Source organism: Bos grunniens, chromosome 26 (assembly GCF_055505025.1).
Source record: "Bos grunniens cultivar Pamir isolate PY7600 chromosome 26, Bosgru_T2T1.0, whole genome shotgun sequence".
NCBI lineage: Eukaryota > Metazoa > Chordata > Mammalia > Artiodactyla > Bovidae > Bos > Bos grunniens.
The window spans coordinates 41,965,658-41,979,692 of NC_141190.1; the positions used below are offsets into that span (position 1 = coordinate 41,965,658).

The 14,035-nt window shown below is 43.9% G+C and overlaps 1 protein-coding gene across 18 annotated transcripts in view; it reads left to right on the forward strand.

Annotated features, from left to right (window-relative positions):
* Positions 1 to 4,195: 4,195 nt before the first annotated feature.
* PLEKHA1 (pleckstrin homology domain containing A1) overlaps positions 4,196 to 14,035 on the forward strand; it is a 54,557-nt gene continuing 44,717 nt past the window's right edge. For 8 of the 18 annotated variants that reach the window (XM_086378006.1, XM_086377999.1, XM_086378012.1 and 5 more), the window contains exon 1: positions 4,196 to 4,420. The gene's annotated coding sequence lies outside the window, so the exon portion shown is untranslated. Of the gene's footprint in view, positions 4,421 to 4,779; positions 5,139 to 14,035 lie in introns of those variants that run through there. The other 10 variants (XM_086378007.1, XM_086378000.1, XM_086378013.1 and 7 more) reach the window with 4 other exon arrangements.

Here is a 14,035-nt window from a genome sequence, read left to right on the forward strand (position 1 = left end):
GCAGGCATTGTGTGCTCTGCAATTTTGGGGCTTATCCAAATTGCAGACCTGCCACACGTGGTCAGGATAGTTAATGCATGACCTAACTGGGGTCTGATGGGGCTGGGACCTCACCAGACCCCAGAGATCACAGGGCTTGTTGGGCACCCTTAGGGCTCCCGTGGCACCAGGCGATACTCCATGCCAGGTTCCTTCTTTGTTGCCTGATTGTCCTAAGGCAGGAAAGTGCACCCAGGGCAGGTGGTCCTGCTTTCCAAACATCTGGGAGGCAGTCATCCTTCCCAACCCTCAGTTTTCTTCCCTTTGTGAGCCTGGAATTCAGGTTGGTTGCTGACCTGTTTGGAAATCCTGTTCTTGAACCTCAATAAGTATGACATATGGGCAGTCCCTCAGATCTCCTCCCTGAAGGAGGATTGTATTCCAGCTCCAGGACACAAGAATTAGCTCCAGAAGGAGAATCAGTCACCTTATCTGTATTTTGAGCAGGTCACCTCATCCTGTTCCGTCCAGGGTGATGACTGAGAATCACCCTTCCTACGGCATGGCTGAGACAAGGTACATGGGCGGGCCAGTCTTCTGACTCCTCAATCTCAAAAGCAACGCCCACAACTCCCCTCCCAGGGTGTGGGGTTCATTTTCACACCAAAAAATAGGAAAGAACTGTCTTTCACTCTCTGCTAGCCAGTTTCTGAAGGGGATAAGAAAGGATAAATGTTGGGTTCAGAGAATGTGTGATTCATATTTGCATTTTGGTGTCTCTTAGTTCTGATTTTTAGTAAAAACAGAAGTTTACTTCTGGAGTTGTTCCTTCATGTTAACTTCTGATTCTGACTCTGTCCATGAAGAGAACTGGTGGTATCCATCATTCAACAGATATTTCTACTCTAGGCACTGAGGATCCCCTGGCAGTCCAGTGGTTAGGACTCTGTACTTCCACTGCAGGGGGCAAAGGTTCTATCCCTGGTCAAGAAATGAAGATCCCCCATGCCACATCCCATGGCCAAAAACAAACCAAAACAAAACAGATAAAATCCCTGTGTGTGTGAATGTTACATTCTAGTGCGACACGTGGAGAATAAACAAGATAAATAAGTAAAATATATAATGTGTGGGAATGTGATCATTGCTAAGGAGAAAAAAATAAAGCAGAAAAAAAAATAGAGCAGGGAAAGAGCTACAAAGTGTCTGTGAAAGGAGGAAAAGTCAAGTGCTTGGTCTCTTTGTGTGACTTTGCATTATTCTCCTGACTTCTCTTCACTGTTTTAATTTGCATTGTCAAAGGAGCTAATGTCTATATGGTGGAGCAAGAGCCCAGCAGGTAAGCATACAGGAGGGGCTCAATAAATATTTTTGCTGGAAACAAGTGCTTTACACCTGCAAGGCAGGATGATGGTGATGACAAGGATGTTTTAAAGGTAAACTGCAGATTCTTGAATCCAGACTCCTCCTCTCCCTTTTCTTCAGATGACAAGTATCCATGGAATATTCCAGCATTCCTCAGTGCTGTCTGTGGGTCCTGAATGTTCTTGGTTTGCTCCCAGACTGTAATTTCAACAAGGGAATATTCCACATACTTTTTTTTAAATGACACTGAAAGCACTGTTATGTAATGAACCTCTCCATCCAAAAAAAGACTGGAGGAAAAGCAGAGAGTTTTTTTGTTTTGTTTTTTTCTTTTTCTTTTTTCTGTTTTTTTTTTTTTTCTGGAGGGGAGAGGGGATGGTCGTGTTTATTGGCTGATCCAGAGCCTTCCACACAGAAGGATGCTGACAGGTTCTGGTTATACTGCAGCCTCAGAGTAGCCCCGAGCTTACTTTGTTGTGTGTGTTTGGACAATTTGAGTCACCTCTCTGTTTTTCCTCATTGTCTGTAAAGGTGACTGTCAGAATCAAACCACCTTTGGGGCTTGTTACCCAAAAAGAGCAAAGGAATAATTTAAAACCACTCAGTCAATGATGTCAAATGAGAATAACCATCAGGAGAAAGAGTTGCTCTGGGTCCCATCTGGAGGGAGTGAGAGCTCTCTGCTTTAGTGGTCTGATCTCTGAGCCAGGATTTTCAGATCAAACACAAGATGTTATGTTTGAATTTCAGATAAACAAAGGAATATTTTTCTTAAGTTTAAATATGTCCAGTCTAGAATCTTCTAGGATTCTGGAGCTGGAGACCCTTCCAGACCCTCTAGCCAGGGACAACAAGCTCAAATGCCCAGAGAGATCAGGCAAATGACATCTGGTGAAATCTCCCTATTTTTAAATGTTAGCCACCCATTCAGTTAAAAATAAAACCCACTGTGTGGACGAAAGGAAATAGCTCTGGCCAGTTTATAAACTACGATGAGGCCAAATCCTTTCAACCATTGTAAAGATGAGGAAATGCGGCCCTGGGAAGACAGGTGTCAGCAAGGCGACCCAGCTAAGGTTTCTCAAAAGATAACAGAACAGTCATCTTGGAAATGCTGAAGACAAGCAGCCTGAAAGAGCCAGGGCGGGAGCATTCCATGCAGTCTAAAGAGCACTTTCCTCTCTGTCAGCTTAGAGGACTCTGAGAACATTTTGGAAGGTGAGCAGTTGAGGTCACTGAGCATCAGAAGGGTAGAGTGTCACTAAGGTCATACAGGGGAATGTCCACAGGTAAGTCTAGGGCTATTTTTAACTCCACCTCTGATTCAGATGAGATAATACCTAAGTTTCCTCAAGGATCCTAAGGAAGGCAAACTCCAAATCTGGTTCTCTGCCTCATAAACAGAATTGAGTCAGGAGGCCAGCCCAAGTGCTGAGACTTTTGACCCAGTCCACAAATAAAGAAGGGGTTAAGTCATCAAGATTCCATTCGTGTCATCAGGCTCGTCCGCACGTACCTTGTGCCTTTTGCCCCAGCAGCTTGATTTGTCTTCTGGACTTCTTCACATAAGGAAGGATGTTCTGAAAGGTGTTGCTAAAGATTTTGATGGGGGAAGGATGTGATCTAAGGCTGGGCAGGAGAAGGAAAGGAAAAAGGACACAAACGGAACAAATATTTATTGAGAGCCTAATGTTTGCCATGTGCTGCGAAAGCCGTGGCATATAATCCTTTGCCAGCTCTTTGCGTGTCTGAATGATTTTTTTTTCCCCTCAGGTTTCAGCTCAAAATTCACTTCCTCAGAGAGTTTTCCTTGACCATCCTGTCCAAAGAACCTCTCCGTCTCCCCGATCCCTCTCTTTTTAAATGTATAATTTTATTTGTTTATTTTTGGCTGTGCTGGGTCTTCCTTGTTGGATGGGCTTTTCTCTAGCTGAGGCAAGTCAGGACTGCTCTCCAGTTGCTCTGTGCAGGCTTCTCATTTCAGTGACTTCTCTTGTGGTGGAGCAAGGGCTTTAAAGCCTGAGGGCTTCAGTAGCACGTGGGCTCTAATGCACAGGCCTAACTGCAGAGAAACTCGTCCCCACTACCTATCTCTTTATTTTGCTTGATTTCTCCGTTTCCTAAACAGGGGTGTATATCCTACCGGTTTAAGGACTAGCTACTAACCGCAGGCTCCCTGAGGGCAGGACGACCCTCAAGCGTGTGCCTAATGCCTCTCAAGAGATTTGGCATGGCATGGTAGGTTTAGGAACAAATATTTATGATAAGACATCTATGTTCCAACTCGTCAACTAATTGAATACCGACTAACTGAATTTTGACTAATCATTCTTTAAGTTTCCCTAAGCCTCCTGTCCTAGTAAGTAGGAGGCGGAGCTAGTTCTAGGAAGAGAGAAATTCTTAGGAGAAAGAATAATTGGCATGAAGAGCTGGTAAAGCATTTTTTCCCTCAGGTCACCCAGCAGCCTTTGAATTTTACATTTCCCGGACTGATTTATGGGATTGCTTGCAAACAAATTGTCTGCCGCGAATGAAGCCTATTTTTAAAGATCCCTGTGCCTGGGAGTTCTCGGCGGTGACACAAGAGAACCCCGAGCTCCACTCGCGAGCCAAGCCCCGCGTTCCTCCAAAACTACGGATCCCAGGATGCAACGCAGCGCGAGGGCCCAGAGCTCCGCGCGCGGCCCTCCCCTTGGAACCCAGGAGACGCCCAGAGCCCGGCCCGCCACGCCTCCGGGGGTCCGCGCGGTGCCTGCTGGGACATGTAGTCCTCCCCCCGCCGGCTGGGAGTGCCCGCTCCGGAATCTCGGCCGCCGTCTGGGGGGCTGAGGCGGCGCGGGCACGCGTGCGCAGTGCGCGGGCGGGCCGTCGTGGGCGCCGCTCCCGGCAGCTGTGGGTGCGTGTGGGACACCCCGCCTCCCAGGACCGTGGCGGTGCGGGTGCTCCGGGGGCCGAGGGCCGCCCGTGAAGTTCGGCGTGAGGAGTGTGAGGAGCGGCGCCGGGGCAAGGGTGAGCGGGGCCGGGCTCCCGGAGCGCGGCGCCTACTGTAGCGAAAGCTGGGAGGCTTGAGGGGCCGGTGAGTGCGGGGCGGCGGCGGCGGGCGGCGGCGCGGGGTCCCCGGCCCCGCGAGGCGTCTCCTCAGGCGGGGTCGGTCGGCCGGCCAGCGCGGCTGCACCTGGGCGAGGCCGCGGGGGGCCCGGGCTCACCTGCGCGCGCGAGGTCAGGGGCGGCGGGGGTCTCTCTTCCCGCGCAGCTCCCGAGCCCTCATTGTTTTCCTGACCTCGGCCCTCGGCGGCGTCCGGCCGAGGAGGGTGTGGGGAGCGCCCCGGGCGGCCGTCGCCGAGGAGCTATGTGGTGGCTCGGTTCAAAAGTACCGTCGCGCCCTCGCCTCCCGGTTGGCCCGGCCGGCCGGCCAGCTGTCGGGGGTGGTGGTGGGGATTCCCGGCGGGCGACGCCTGTCGAGCAGGGGTGACTTTCGGGGCTGTGCCTACCCCCACCCCCGGAGGGGGTGCTCAGCTGCTTTGGGCACGGTTTTCTATTCTTTTTCCTGCGCTTTCGCTTTAGGACTCGCCGAGTCAGAAGTCGACTCCGCCCAGTGTCCCCCCCGCCGGCATCCTGCAGTATTCGTGCCTTTTTTACCCTCGCACCTTCGTGGTGCAATGACCATAGGGCGGTAAAAGTTGGCAGTGACTCGTCCAGGGTCACGCAGGTAGGACGGATGAGGCAAACTCAGGTCTTGAAAGCTTAAGAGGCCAGCAGCTGCCAGTCACACCGCTTTGGGACCTGCTTGAATGGTTTGTGGTTTCTTTCGAATGCTTTCTATTGACCGCCCTGGACAGACCATCAGAGGGGAGAGTGTTGTCATAATGAAAGTGGTGTTTGGTAGAATTCTAGTTGTGTTGTGCCCCACGGCAGAGCATCTGACCCCGCTGGGCACCTCAGCAATGAAACTAGATCGCTCTTGTTTGGGGGCAGATCTAAGAGGAAGTTATAGAAGATATAGCCAGGCAATTTGTGCCATTTTTCCCCCTCCTATTTCACCGTCCAGTCTTAAACTGCTCGTTTTCTTACTTTACGGTTGATCGTTGTCAGTTTTGTTACGATTTTCTTTGCTTTAACGAAGCCATTGCCGTTTGTGAATTAGTTTTTCAACTAGAAAAAATCTTATTTCCTGTGTGCTTAATGACTGGAACCAATAGCGCACTATGCGGTTTATACCTTTGTCTTTTGTCCTAGAACTACTCATCAGTCGGCTTTATTTCCCCCAGGCACTCGGCTTCCAAACTTTTTGGGTTAGTTTAATGCCGTTGAAATACTTCTGAGTAAAATTTGGGTACCCTTTATATGATTCAGACAAAAATTTGAAAAAGTAATTTTGTAAAACTGTTTTTCTTCGCAAAAGACTTTGAAGAATTGTTATTTAAAAAAATAGTAAGATTCTTTCTGAATAAAAAGCCTATTTTTTTCATACTCAAATTTTCGTATTAACATGTTTGTGGCAAAAAATATTTCCCCAAAGAGTTTGTTTAAAATATTCCTTAATTTGGTCATATCTCCCCAGGGGAAATGACATGTTAGAATATTTGTAGATTTAAGCAAGAATAAGCTTAGCAGAATTTGAGTTAATAGTCAATTTTGTAGAGCTGTAAACCCTACAGTGTATCCACTGACAGGGTTCTCTTGAAGAGTATACCCATATCAAAGGATATGGCCATGACTTTGTGGTAAGCAGAGGATAACTTTAGTGACATTGAGAAGATGTGATTTGTATGAAACTGCTTTCTACCTCACTTTATCTTGTTAATTAGTATTTTTATTGTTGCTTTGGCTAAAGGCGGGAAGTAGCAGGTTTGTATCCCCCCTCTCCTAAGTTTTAGCAACATAGCAAAATAGGAAAGAACTGGTGTGTAAATTTGAGTTTGTCATAGATTAGGAGAGACAGTGAAACAGGATAAGTAAACAATTGTTAGGAAACTGCCATGAGTTCATAAGCCGGAAGGACCTTTTTAGAATTGTTTAAGGACATTAAGAATACCATTGAGTTATTTAAAAAGTCACTGTGGGCAGTACTCACAGGTTGGTTGTTAATATATAGGATGTGATATTGAAGACTCCTTGAAAAGTACTTGGGAAAGGTGGAAACATTTTATCTTTTTATAGGGCATTTTCTCAAAAAACATTTAATGCACCTTAAAAAAATAAGACTTTTATTTAAGCCTGAAAGTTTTTACAGCCCTACTGCCAAACCCACAGTGAGTTCTGCTGATGACAATTTGTAATCCAGAATAAAATCTGTCAAGTAATTTATTAGTGTAATTTAACTTGGGCTTTCACATTGATGCACTGCTTGATGTTAAATAATTATTCTTGTTTAAATAACTGTCATTTAAGAATGAGGGAGATAAATAGTTTTCTGAACAAAATGTAGTAATTAGTCAGATTGACAGTAGTTACATTCTGCCTTTATTAGAAAATTCCAAGTTCTGTGGCAGTAACTGCCAAAGCTGTGAACTAAGGTAATATACAAATATTGCTTTTTTACATGCTTGAGCATTTTACTTTTGATAATATTAAAATTTGATTTTAAATTTCAAAATGATTTGCCTCACATTTAGATCTACAATAATACAATAAAATGGCTTTGGTAGGAGATAAATATTAAAATTTAGCTTTATTTCTTTTGAGCATTTGTAAGTCCGTAGCATTTGGAAATTTTATTGACTGGTATCAGGAAAGAGTTCTTAGAGTAGAAACTTTCTGTGGCCTTAGACACTTGTCTGTAATGCTTAATTATTTTTAGAAATATAAAAGTGTAGGATTTTTCAAATATAAAAATAAAAATTGTTGGTATTTGCTGTAGCCATAGGACTTTGTTGTGCTTAATGAGTGACATCAAACCATTTGAACTCTGAGTGATTTCTTTTCCTAGTAGCTGCTGTATGATAAAGAACATGTGAGTTTGTAATTCCTAGAAGATATTTAAGCAAACATGTGTTTGCTGTTTATTTTGGTAAGCCTTTGATTAGCTGAGTTGCTTTGATTCAGGAAGATGGTATTTTGAGGATTTTATATTGTAAACATTCTTTGAACTGGAATTTCTGTTGAATATAAAAGAAAATCAAAGTCATTTAGGATTTTTTTAACACTTAAATCTATTTAAGTCATGAGAGTTTTAAAAATATTGAAGTCAAATATTTTTTCCTTCATGAAACTCTTATCAGACTTATCAATCTGAGAGTTTTATTGTTCAAAAAGTTGCTGTTTTACTCTGTTGGACAACCTCGCCTTTAATAGTTTAACTATTGAAATCTGGATTCTGGATTCAAGAAGTTTAACCTCTTTTTGAAGAAAGGAGAGTCACAGACGCTTAGAATTGGAAGCACTCTCAGAGGACTTCTAATGTAGCGTCTTACCGGGTACAGTAAATCCCCCTTGGGAATTTCCACATCAGGTGTTGCTCTCATTAGTTGAGGGCAGTGATGCTATTCCATGTGTCCTCAGGTCATTGAGCAGTCTGAGCTTGGTGAGAACCAGACTTAAGACGATTATATTTTTCAGCATCGACTGCTTTCAACCATGCTTTGTTGGATCTTCCCTCTTGCTACCTCATGACTCCATGGGCAAGTGGTAGTTTTTCTATCATTTACAGCTTTTAAAAGCTCCAGTCTAAACTATTTCAGTTTAGACCTTCAGTCTATGAAAGCCCCTCTTCTTTACCCCAGTATCTGGCCACATCATCCCCGAAGCACTTGCAGTGGGGAGGGGTTGTTACATGCTCCCTGGATACCTCTTTTCCCTCTTTGTCGGTCTATTTGGACAGGGACTAGTTAGAAGAAAAATGGGAAAAGGCAACTATTTCTCACCATCTTAATAAAGTTCTTTCTTGATTAACAATGGCAGGCTGTTAATGTTGACTGGTAGGCTTCCAAACTGGAAATTTTGGTGAGATCTTGCAGGGAAACTCCCCACTGCACAGTCCTTGGGTATGACATTTGCTGTGGGTAGACCTTTACTAACCTACACTCCGTCCTCCTTGTTCCTGTCCTCTCAGTCTGCCTGCTGACCGTATGAGTGTTTGGGGATGAGGTGGGTTTCGCTCTGCCATCCAGATTTTTTGATAACAGAAAGACAGCTCAAGTCCAGCTACCTTCTGTAATTTTCACTTAACTCACTGGAAGCTTATTTCCTCTTGATGTCAGATGTCAGCATTCAGGCTGCTTAAGTCTGCTCCCTTTCTGTGCACTGCCTGCCATTTCTCAACAATTCTCCTTGTCCCCCTGCTCATGTAGGCCCCGGGACAGTCACTCAGTCTCCCTCATAAGCCGACATCTAACTGGAGAATGGGGTGACGCTCTCTTCTCCTCGTGGGCACTTCTGATCTTGGTGAATGATTCTCTTGGGGCCCCCTTCTGCAGTTTGTGGGTAGACAGCATCTTCAATTCCCTGTGTTCTTCCTGAACACTGAAATACTTTTCATTTTTTCCCCTGTCTTCTGTCAACTGATTGTATGGAGTGGAATGATGGTAAGGCATCAGTTAGGGTACCACAGCCCTGGGTTGTGTGTGTGGGGGGGAGGGGGCGCGGGTGTTGGTGCCAGACTTCACGAATGTTTGATCCTTGATCTCTGTATATCTTTGGCTTTGTGTTTGTCAACAGTTTTGGGACAAGAGTACTTCCACTCAACTTCTAATCAGCAAATAGTACTGAAGTCCTGTGGGCCTCATGAAGTCTCACTATGCAGAATTTAATTTTTCTTTTCTTTCTTTCTTTCTAATTTTTGTTTTATTTTTATTTTTTACTCACTTCATGGTTCCTGACTGATGAAGTGTTTTTAACTGTGTGTGTCAATTTATGAGTGTTTGTATGCTCTAACTACTCCTAAGAGCACAAGTAAATCTGAAGGATAGACTTTGTTTTAATACAATTTTATCTGTTTCATCATCTAAGCAAATCAGTTAAATCTAAACAATTTCTCATCAGATGAGGAAAAAGGAGCTTTCTGTCTGGAAACTTAAATGTTAATATTTAATGCAGTAATTATGGATTCCTTAATATTTCATTCAGCAAATTGTTACTTAGTCCCTTCCATATTCCAGCCACTGTTTTAAGCACTGGAGAAACAATAGTAAATAGGAAAAAAAAAATGTTGCTGTCATGAAGCCTACTTTCCAGTGTCGGGAAACAGACAAGAAATAGATAAATAAGTAAATGATATTGTTTGTTAGCATTAAATACTAAGAAGAGGAATGAAGCAGAGAAGGGAGATGGGAAGGGGCAGGACAATTTGGAGCATTTTCAGTTTTCAATAGGATGTCAAGAAGGCTTCACTAAGAGAGTGATATTTGAGTGAAAAGGCTTTGAGTGGGGAGCTTGTCTAGTGTAGCAGGCATCCAGTGGCCAGATGTGTAGCTAATCAAGGGCGTTTGGGACAGGTTGAGTGGGGTAGGTGAAGCCTATGTATCTTTGTAAGAGCTTTGGTTTTTACTTTGAATGTGATGGGATTGAGTTAAAACAATGATTCTTAACCCTGGCCGAACATGGGAATTATTGGGGAAGCTATAAAAATGTATCGATGCTTAGATCCCATCTCCAGAGTTTCTGATTTAGTTGGTCTGGATGCCCTAGTTTAGGCATCAGGTAATTCTAATAAGCAGCTGAAGTTGCAGAGTTTTTTTGAGCAGAGTGACATTATACAGTATTGAAGAGCATGGGCTTTAGAGCCAGATTCCCCTGGTTTGGATCCTGGCTCTGCTACTTCTTAATCATGTGACCTTGGACAAGTTATTTTTAAAACCTTCTGTGCTTTGAAAGAGATCTTAGAGAAAGGAATTCCCTGGAGGTCCAGTGGTTAGGACTCCACACTTCCACTGTAGGGGACCCGGGTTCAATGGAACTAAGAGACTCATGGAACTCTGCTCAGTGTTACTTAGCAATCTGTTTGAGTTTGGGGGAGAATGAATACATCTATATGCATGGCTGAGATCCTTTGCTGATCACCTGAAACTGTCATATTGTTAGTCAGCTATACCCCAATACAAAATAAAAAGTTAAACAAAAAATCTTCTATTCTTTGGTTTTCTCATCTGTAAAATTGTTGTTATAAGGATTAAATGAAATGAATGTTTAATTGCAGATATTGAATAAACACTTGACTATGTGTTTTAATGAGATCACTGACAGCTTTATGGAGAATGGAGTGAAGTGGGAGGGGAGCCCTTGGAGTAATCCAGCTGAGAGGTAATGGTAGCTTGGGCCACAATGGCAGCAATGCATCTGGTGAGAAGTGGTGGGATTCTGGATGTATTTAGAAGATGGAGCAAATAGGATTTGCTTATGGATTGGACATGGAACGAGAGAGGTCTTGATCCAGTGTGACTCCAGATTTTGCCTGAACAGCTGGAAGAAGTGAATGACTGTTTACTGAGATGGGAAGGACAGAGGGGAACAGATTGCCAAGGGGGTATATCTGCACCCAGTTTGTTAAGTGTGAGATGTCTCCACTATCTCCCGAAGTTTGCTCAAATTCATGTCCATGGGGTCAGTAATGCATTCCAACCATCTCATCCTCTGCCACCTCCTTCTCCTTTTGTCTTCAATCTTCCCCAGCATCGGCATCTTTTACACTGAGTCAGCTCTTTGCATCAGGTGGCCAAAGTATTGGAGCTTCAGGTTCAGCGTTAGTCCTTCTGGTGAATATTCAGAGTTGATTTCCTTTAGGATGGACTGGTTGGATCTCCTTGCAGTCCAAGGGACTCTCAAAAGTCTTCTCCAATACCACAGTTCAAAATCATCAGTTCTTCAGTGGTCCGCTTTCTTTATGGTCCAACTCTCACGTCCATATATGACTACTGGGAAAACCATAGCTTTGACTATACAGACCTTTCTCAGCAAAGTGATGTTTCTGCTTTTTAATATGCTGTCTGGGTTTGTCACGCCAGTCCATTTTAGTTTGCTGATTCCTAAAATGTCAATGTTCACTCTTGGCGTCTCCTCTTTGACCACTTCCAATTTGCCTTGATCCATGAACCTAACATTCCAGGTTCCTACACAATATTGCTCTTTACAGCATCGGACTTTGCTTCTGTCACCAGTCACATCCATAACTGGGTGTTGTTTTTGCTTTGGCTCTGTCTCTTCATTCTTTCTGGGGTTATTTCTCCACTGATCTCCAGTAGCATAATGGGCACCTACCGACCTGGGGAGTTCATTTTTCAGTGTCCTATCTTTTTGCCTTTTCATGCTGTTCATGGGCTTCTCAAGGCAAGAATACTGAAGTGGTTTGCCATTCCCATCTTCAGTGGATCACGTTTTATCAGAACTCTGCACCATGACTCGTCTGTCTTGGGTGGCCCTACACAGCATGGCTCATAGTTAATCACTGAGTTAGACAAGGCTGTGGTCCATATGATCAGATTGGTTAGTATTCTATGATTGTGGTTTTCAGTCTGTCTGCCCTCTGATGGAGAAGGATAAGAGGCTTATGGAAGCTTCCTGATGGGAGAGAATGACTGAGGGGGAAACTGGGTCTTGTTCTGATGGGCGGGAATCATTTTAGGAATCAGCAAACTAAAATGGACTAGAATGGGTGAATTTAACTCACGTGACCATTATATCTAATCTACTACTGTGGGCAAGAATCCCTTAGAAGAAATGGAGTAGCCATCATGGTCAACAAAAGAGTCCAAAATGTAGTATTTGGATGCAATGTCAAAAACGACAGAATGATCTCTGTTCATTTCCAAGGCAAACCGTTCAATATTACGGTAATCCAAGTCTATGCCCTGACCAGTAACGCTGAAGAAGCTGAAGTTGAACAGTTCTATGAAGACCTCCAAGACCTTCTAGAACTAACACCCCCCAAAAGGTGTCCTTTTCATTATAGGGGACCGAAATGCAAAAGTAGGAAGTCAAGATAACACCTGGAGTAATAGGCAAATTTGGCCTTGAAATACAGAATGAAGCAGGACAAAGACTAATAGAGTTTTGCGAAGAGGATGCACTGGTCATAGCAACAACAGAGAAGACTTCCAACAACAGTCTTCCAACAACAGAGAAGACTCTACACATGGACATCACCAGGGGGTCAATACCAAAATCAGATTGATTATATTCTTTGCAGCCAAATATGGAGAAGCTATATATAGTCAGCAAAAACAAGACCGGGAGCTGACTGTGGCTCAGATCATGAACTCCTTATGGGCAAATTCAGACTTAAATTGAAGAAAATAGGGAAAACCACTAGACCCTTCAGATATGACCTAAATCAAATCCCTTACAATTATACAGTGGAAGTGACAAATAGATTCAAGGGTCTAGATCTGATAGAGTGCTGAAGAATGATGGATGGAGGTTCATGACATTGTACAGGAGACAGGTATCAAGACTGCCCCAAGAAAAAGAAATGCAAAAAGGCAAAATGGCTGTCTGAGGAGGCCTTACAAATAGCTGTGAAAAGAAGAGAAGCAAAAGCAAAGGAGAAAAGGAAAGATACACCCATTTGAATGCAGAGTTCCAAAGACTAGTGAGGAGAGATAAGAAAGCCTTCCTCAGTGATCAGTGCAAAGAAATAGAGGAAAACAATAGAATGGGAAAGAATAGAGATCTCTTCAAGAAAATTAGAGATACCAAGGGAACATTTCATGCAAAGATGGGCACAATAAAGGACAGAAATGGTATGGACCTAACAGAAGCAGAAGATACGAAGAAGAGGTGGCAAGACTACATAGAAGAGCTATACAAAAGAGATCTTCACAACCCAGATCATCACGATGGTGTGATCACTCACCTAGAGCCAGACATCCTGGAATGTGAAGTCAAGTGGGCCTTAGGAAGCGTCACTAAGAACAAAGCTAGTGGAGGTGATGGAATTCCAGTTGAGCTATTTCAAATCCTAAAAGATGATGCTGTGAAAGTGCTGCACCTAATATGCCAGCAAATTTGGAAAACTCAGCAGTGGCCACAGGACTGGAAAAGGTCAGTTTTCATTCCAATCCCAAAGAAAGGCAGTGCCAAAGAATGCTCAAACTACTGCACAATTGCACTCATCTCACACACTAGTAAGTTCAGTTCAGTTCAGTCGCTCAGTCATGTCTGACTCTTTGCGAACCCATGAATCACAGCATGCCAGGCCTCCCTGTCCATCACCAACTCCCAGAGTTTACTCAAACTCGTGTCCATCGAGTCAGTGATGCCATCCAGCCATCTCATCCTCTGTTGTCCCCTTCTCCTCCTGCCCCCAATCCCTCCCAGCATCAGAGTCTTTTCCAATGAGTCAACTCTTCGAATGAGGTGGCCAGAGTATTGGAGTTTCAGCTTTAGCATCATTCCTTCCAAAGAACACCCAGGACTGATCTCCTTTAGGATGAACTGGTTGGATCTCCTTACAGTCCGAGGGACTCTCAAGAGTCTTCTCCAACACCACAGTTCAAAAGCATCAATTCTTCGGTGCTCAGCTTTCTTCACAGTCCAACTCTCACATCCATACATGACCACTGGAAAAACCATAGCCTTCACTAGACGGACCTTTGTTGGCAAAGTAATGTCTCTGCTTTTGAATATGCTATCTAGGTTGGTCATAACTTTGCTTCCAGGGAGTAAGCGTCTTTTAATTTCATGGCTGCAGTCACAATCTGCAGCGATTTTGGAGCCCCCAAAAATAAAGTCTGACACTATTTCCACTGTTTCCCCATCT